Source organism: Oryctolagus cuniculus, chromosome 1 (genome assembly GCF_964237555.1).
Source record: "Oryctolagus cuniculus chromosome 1, mOryCun1.1, whole genome shotgun sequence".
Taxonomy (NCBI): Eukaryota; Metazoa; Chordata; class Mammalia; order Lagomorpha; family Leporidae; genus Oryctolagus; species Oryctolagus cuniculus.
This window is the reverse complement of record NC_091432.1, coordinates 50,279,106-50,285,105: the sequence shown is the minus strand read 5'-3', so window position 1 is coordinate 50,285,105 and position 6,000 is coordinate 50,279,106.

The following is a 6,000-nucleotide window of genomic DNA, read 5'->3' as shown; positions in this document are numbered from 1 at the left end:
GGCTGACAGCCTGTGTCCTGCGTGGTGTCCTGCCTGCCTCGAGCCTGGGGAGGCGCCTGTGCATGCACCCACAACTCTGAGAAGGGTTAGGTCTGTGCAGTAGGACTTAACGAGCATTCGCATCGTACCAAGCCCTTTGCCAGCAGCCGGAGGCTGTGCCCGCAGGGGATCTCCCTGTCAGGGTGGGAGGCAGAGTGTACAAACTGCATGACCCCCACCCACCCCAGGCAGAGCGCATGGTGCATGATGGGAGCCTCGGAGCACAAACTAACTGAGATTAGCATCGACAGGAGAGCAGGCAAAGGCTTTCGGGACTCGTCCATGTCCAGGTAGTTACTGAATGGCAAATGAGAGCCCCTGGTGGGGCCGGCCTGCTCCAAAGCCAAGAGGGAAGGCGTGGCACAGTGGAGTGGGACTGCGAGCAAGTGGTGTTTGCGGACTGCAAGTGGGCTGAACACTGTGCCTGAGTTCCACACGGTCCATACTATGGGTTCCTGCTCACTAAGTACAGACAGACCACGAATATTCACCCCAAAACTCAGGTATAAAAGAACTGGAGCTGTGTTTTCTGCCATAAGTGGTCCATTTGCAGGGAAGGGAATTGGGGTCTTGATTGTGGGGAGCAGCTCGGACTAGACTAAGTTACTGGAATTAAGACTTATTCTATGCATCTGCTCTCCTCTGTGGGGAGCAGCTCGGACTAGACTAAGTTACTGGAATTAAGACTTATTCTATGCATCTGCTCTCCCACAATATGGCGCTGGGAGAGAAGTAAACAGCTTCCGCACAGCTGCCTCCAGTTCAACCAATAAACTGTAGGACCTGCTCCTGATTGGAGAGCATCGTACTCGGCATGTGGGCAGCCGAGTTGGGATTGGCGGAGGAGGACTATAAAGGAGGAGAGAGACGGCATGCACCAGGAACATCTAAGGGGAACATCTGAAGGAACACCTGTGCAGCCCCCCAGAGAACCGGCCGGCGGTGTGCCGCTCCCCTGCGGAAGTGGGGAATGCGGCCAGGGGGAACTGCCCTTCCACGGAGGTGGAAGGGATAGTAGCCAACCCGGGAAGAACCAGCAGCAAACCCGGGGAGGGCCGAGCAGACGAAAGAACAGCGCAGGGTCCTGTGTCGTTCCTCCACGAAGAGGGGGAGCGACATAATGGTGCCGTGACTCGGATATGAAGCCTAGGCAGGGCTTAGTGTCGTTCCTCCACGAAGAGGGGGAGCGACATAATGGTGCCGTGACTCGGATAGGAAACCTAGCTCGGATAGGAAACCTAGCTCGGATAGGAAACCTAGGAGGGAAGAAACGGGAAGAAGTGGAAAAATACCGGAGAGAGAGACTAGCAAAGAGCCTAGGGAAAAGCCGGACGGAAAAGGTGCCGGAAGAAGCTATTGAAAGCCTAGGCATAGACTTGGATATGGACTGTGGGAAAGAAGTTAGGATTTGAAAGCGAAAGTGAAAGCTTTCATAGACTCGGATGCGGACTATGGCGGGGAAGCTAGGAGATTGAAAGCGAAAGTGAAACCTGGAGGAGGCTTGGACTCGGATACGGACTGTGGGGAGTAGCCAGGAGAAATGAGAGGAATATTGTTGGAAGAAAACTTAAGGAAACATACCGGGTAGAGAGAAATGTTAGGGAGGATGAAGCCGCGAGTGCAGGCCAAGCCATCTTGGAATTCTTCAAGTCACCCCGGGGAGCAAGAGGCGAAGATCTGGAACCAGAGGCAGAGACGTGGGCCGCCAGGATTCGCCAGGTTAGTCCGGGGAACTTGGACTGAATGCCGGTGGTGGCGGAAACATTCGCGAAAGCCGCCGCGTGCAGAGAGAGCACGGGGCGTTGGCGCGAGGCCGTGGTGCGGGCGCGAAGTGCGTGGAGACTGCGGAGCGTGCGCGCAGAGCCGGGAACCCGCCGGCGGGGCGAGGCGCCGGGAAGCCGCGCAGAGCCGTGAAGCCGCCGCGGGGCGGGCGCCGGCGGGGCGAGGCGCCGGGAAGCCGCGCAAAGCCGGGAAGCTGCGCAGATGAGAGAGGCGCGGGCTGAAGCGGCTCAGCCGGGAAGCCGCTGAGAAGCAGCCTCGGGGCGGGCGCAGCCGGGAAGCCGCGGGGATAAGAATGAGAGCGGGAAGCCGCAGGGATAAGAGAAACAGAAGTTTAGAAGTAAAGTGAGAAAAATAGGAATGCTGGAAGATAGAAGTAAAATGGGAGAAATAGGAATGCCCGGAGATAGAGAAATAGAGAAATAAAAAGGCCTCCCTACAACACTGCAATGTGAGAGCTTGGATTCGGTCTGCCTAATCAAGTGAGGCGATGAGCACCTGCGGGCAGTTAGCAGCTTATGCGCCGCAGGTCACCGAAGACAGGCACGAATTAACATCAGTAAGGCTTCCCCACAATACAACAATATTAAGCTTGGATTCGGTCTGCCTGATTTAAGGCGGTAAGCGCCAGCAAGCAGCTCGACCAGAGTATGAGCTGCAGGTCACCGAAGATAGGCACGAACCAACACTAATAAGTCTCCCCCACAATAAGGCAATGAGAAGGCTTGGATTCGGTTTGCCTGATAGGTCTTGTAAGTCCCCTGCGGGCAGAGCAGAGCATGCGCTGCAGGGCACCGAACACAGGCACGCATCAGCGCCTAAAAACCTCCTCACAATGGCGAAGAGAGGACCCGGATTCGGTTTTCCTGATTGATAGGACTTGTAAGAGCCTGTGGCAACTCTAGCAAGTAGAGCAGAGTGTGTGCTGCGGGACACCGAAGACAGGCGCGTATCAACGCCAAAAAAATAAAAAGAAAGGGGGATCTGTGGGGAGCAGCTCGGACTAGACTAAGTTACTGGAATTAAGACTTATTCTATGCATCTGCTCTCCTCTGTGGGGAGCAGCTCGGACTAGACTAAGTTACTGGAATTAAGACTTATTCTATGCATCTGCTCTCCCACAATATGGCGCTGGGAGAGAAGTAAACAGCTTCCGCACAGCTGCCTCCAGTTCAACCAATAAACTGTAGGACCTGCTCCTGATTGGAGAGCATCGTACTCGGCATGTGGGCAGCCGAGTTGGGATTGGCGGAGGAGGACTATAAAGGAGGAGAGAGACGGCATGCACCAGGAACATCTAAGGGGAACATCTGAAGGAACACCTGTGCAGCCCCCCAGAGAACCGGCCGGCGGTGTGCCGCTCCCCTGCGGAAGTGGGGAATGCGGCCAGGGGGAACTGCCCTTCCACGGAGGTGGAAGGGATAGTAGCCAACCCGGGAAGAACCAGCAGCAAACCCGGGGAGGGCCGAGCAGACGAAAGAACAGCGCAGGGTCCTGTGTCGTTCCTCCACGAAGAGGGGGAGCGACATAATGGTGCCGTGACTCGGATATGAAGCCTAGGCAGGGCTTAGTGTCGTTCCTCCACGAAGAGGGGGAGCGACATTGATCATTTAAGTGAGCGGTTCTCATACATTGAGGTAGCTGGAAGACTTGTTAAACACAGATGCCTGGGTCCCAGACACTCGGCTCCCATGGGTCTGAGGTGGGACCCTTGAATTTGAATTTCTAACAAGCTTGCTGATGATACTGGACTGGGGACTACTTTGAGCAGCACGGGCTTGGTCACTTACCTGAGGTCACTCTGCTAGTACACGGCCATCTGGAATTTCAGTTCAGTTCCATCCGATTCCAAGCCCAGAACTTTTGCCTTTAATCAACAGACTGGGAGGTCTTTATGCAGGTAGATGTTAATTCTGTTTTTCTTGCTTAGAACCCAAAAGTTCACTATGGTCTATCACACTTGTTTAGAAAGTAAAGCACAATAATTTTCAGCCACCCTTGCTTCATCATTGTCCTTTTAAAATGCTGGCCTTAATCCTGCCCTACAAAAAGGATCTCCTTCTCCACGCACATAGAACTTCATTATGTGGGCCACTTAATTACATGCAGAAAATGGAATGAAATTTCATATGTCCATATGGAATTGTGTTCGGCTGTATTTTTATAATGTTGCTTCCAGCCATCGTGTGAAAGTTATAACGTCACTGCCACATAATTTCTTGGAAATTCTCACCTAATATGGGTAATGCTAAAGTCAAATAAACTTTTTTTCTACCCTTTCCCTCCCCCCCCCCCCTTCTGCAAATAATGTAATCAACCGCTGCTACGGTGAAGGTTAAATGCATGGCAAACTCCAGAGGATTCAGAACCTAAAATTCAGCTGGGCCCCCAAGGCCGCACCAAGATGTGGTGGCCAGAGGGGAGAGGCTGCTGCTCCGCCCCTTCCCACCCTCCTGGGATTTGGATAAACTACCAGGCTGAGCCTTTGCCTTTTCTCTAGGGATGGATAAGGAGACGATCAAGCAGAGGAAGCCACGCGGAAAGTGGGGAGACCTTACTGTGGGCACCCAGAGAGGGAGGAGGAGAAAGCCTGCAAGGCACGGGGTGCTGCCCCCAGGCTCAGCAGGAAACCACCGAGGGACCTGGCAGATCCCAGTCCACTTAAGTGTTGGAATGCAAGCTCAGGACGGCTTGGGCTATGTTTAGTTCGGTTCAGTAAACACTCACGGATGAGAACCAAGATGCTAGCCCTGCGCTAAGTGCCGAGGCCTTGCAGGGGAATGTGACACTCCCCTGCGTGCAAATGAGTGCCGGGCGGCTGTGCTGGCCATCGGCGTGAAGCAGCAGCACTGTCCACCACATTTAGGATTATGCAAAACGGTGATGTGATCCGACCTGCAGGTTAGAGCAGGCCACCTTGCCTCGAGACGGTGTGGTGGGCTCGGAAGCAGGAAGTCCGGGTGGAACATTCCTGTGGGTTCCAGAGATCTCGAAGCTCAGAACCAAAGTGGGGCTGTCTGGGAAGCCGGGGAGGCACAGCTGATAAATGCTGAGGAGACGGAAGCAGGAGCTTTGTCAGGAGAGTGGGAGCGGGCAGCAGGGCTGCCCAGGTCCAAGTTCAGATGGGCGACTCTCATCTGTATCAGCACAGCTGGAAGCACCGATTATTTAATCAATTATTTCTGCATTGAGTTAAATCGATCATCATCAAACTAATCTCTCTAAGCCTTTTTCTCAGTTCCCAAGAAGATCAAGTTCAAGAGTGTAAGTAAAAAAGCCTCGCTGTGTGTCTGACCCACGGTGGGCACGAAAGGACTTCCTGCTGACGATCCAGAGGACAGTCCAGAATGTCAGACTCAACATTTGCCTACACATTCCTGGAGCGTCACTGAAATACTAGCAAAGGCATAAGCCCAGAGGGGACAGAGGGCGGTGGAGAAGACTTTAACACTGAAACTTTAGATGGGAGTTGGGAGAGCAGACTGCTGAATGCAACCGATTTGGCAGGCCCAGGAAGCTGAAGCCTGACCAGCAGCAGGCACGGGCAGAAGCAAAATGGCTGACTTTGCGGCATCTCTAACCTGGAGAGTCTAAAGGTGCAGGCATTGCTCCTGGCGCCCCTGGAGGTGATGGTAAAGATGAGGCTAACCCAGATGCACTGGCTTCGAGTGTTTAAGAGGTAATTGGATCCTCTGCCCAACCATGGCTGGGGCTGGCCATGCCCTGTACAAGCAGAAAACTGGGGATTATGGTCTCTAAAAGACACAGCATAGGGCAGCGTGGGGAGGAACTCGGAACGCCCGCATCCCTTGGAGTGCTGCGGTTTGAGTCTCAGCTCTGCTTCCAATTTCAGCTTCCTGCGAATTCACATGTGGGAAGGTAGCAGGTGAGGGCTCAGGTACTTGGGTCCTTGTCACCCACAGGGGAGACCTGGACTGGGTTCCAGGTTCCTGGCTTTACGCTGGCCTTTTCCTGGCTGATGGGGGCGTATCTGAGGAGTAAACCAGTGAATGGAAGATAGCTCTCTCACTTTCTCTCATCTGTCTTCAAATAAATAAAAGTAAATACATTTAAAAAATAAAAACGCAAGATTAAAGCAGAGAATCTCCAGACGTTGGCCATGGCCGCTGGGCGGATACAGTGGGAGTGGCATTAGGGATAGCCCCCTGCCCCACCTTCTGA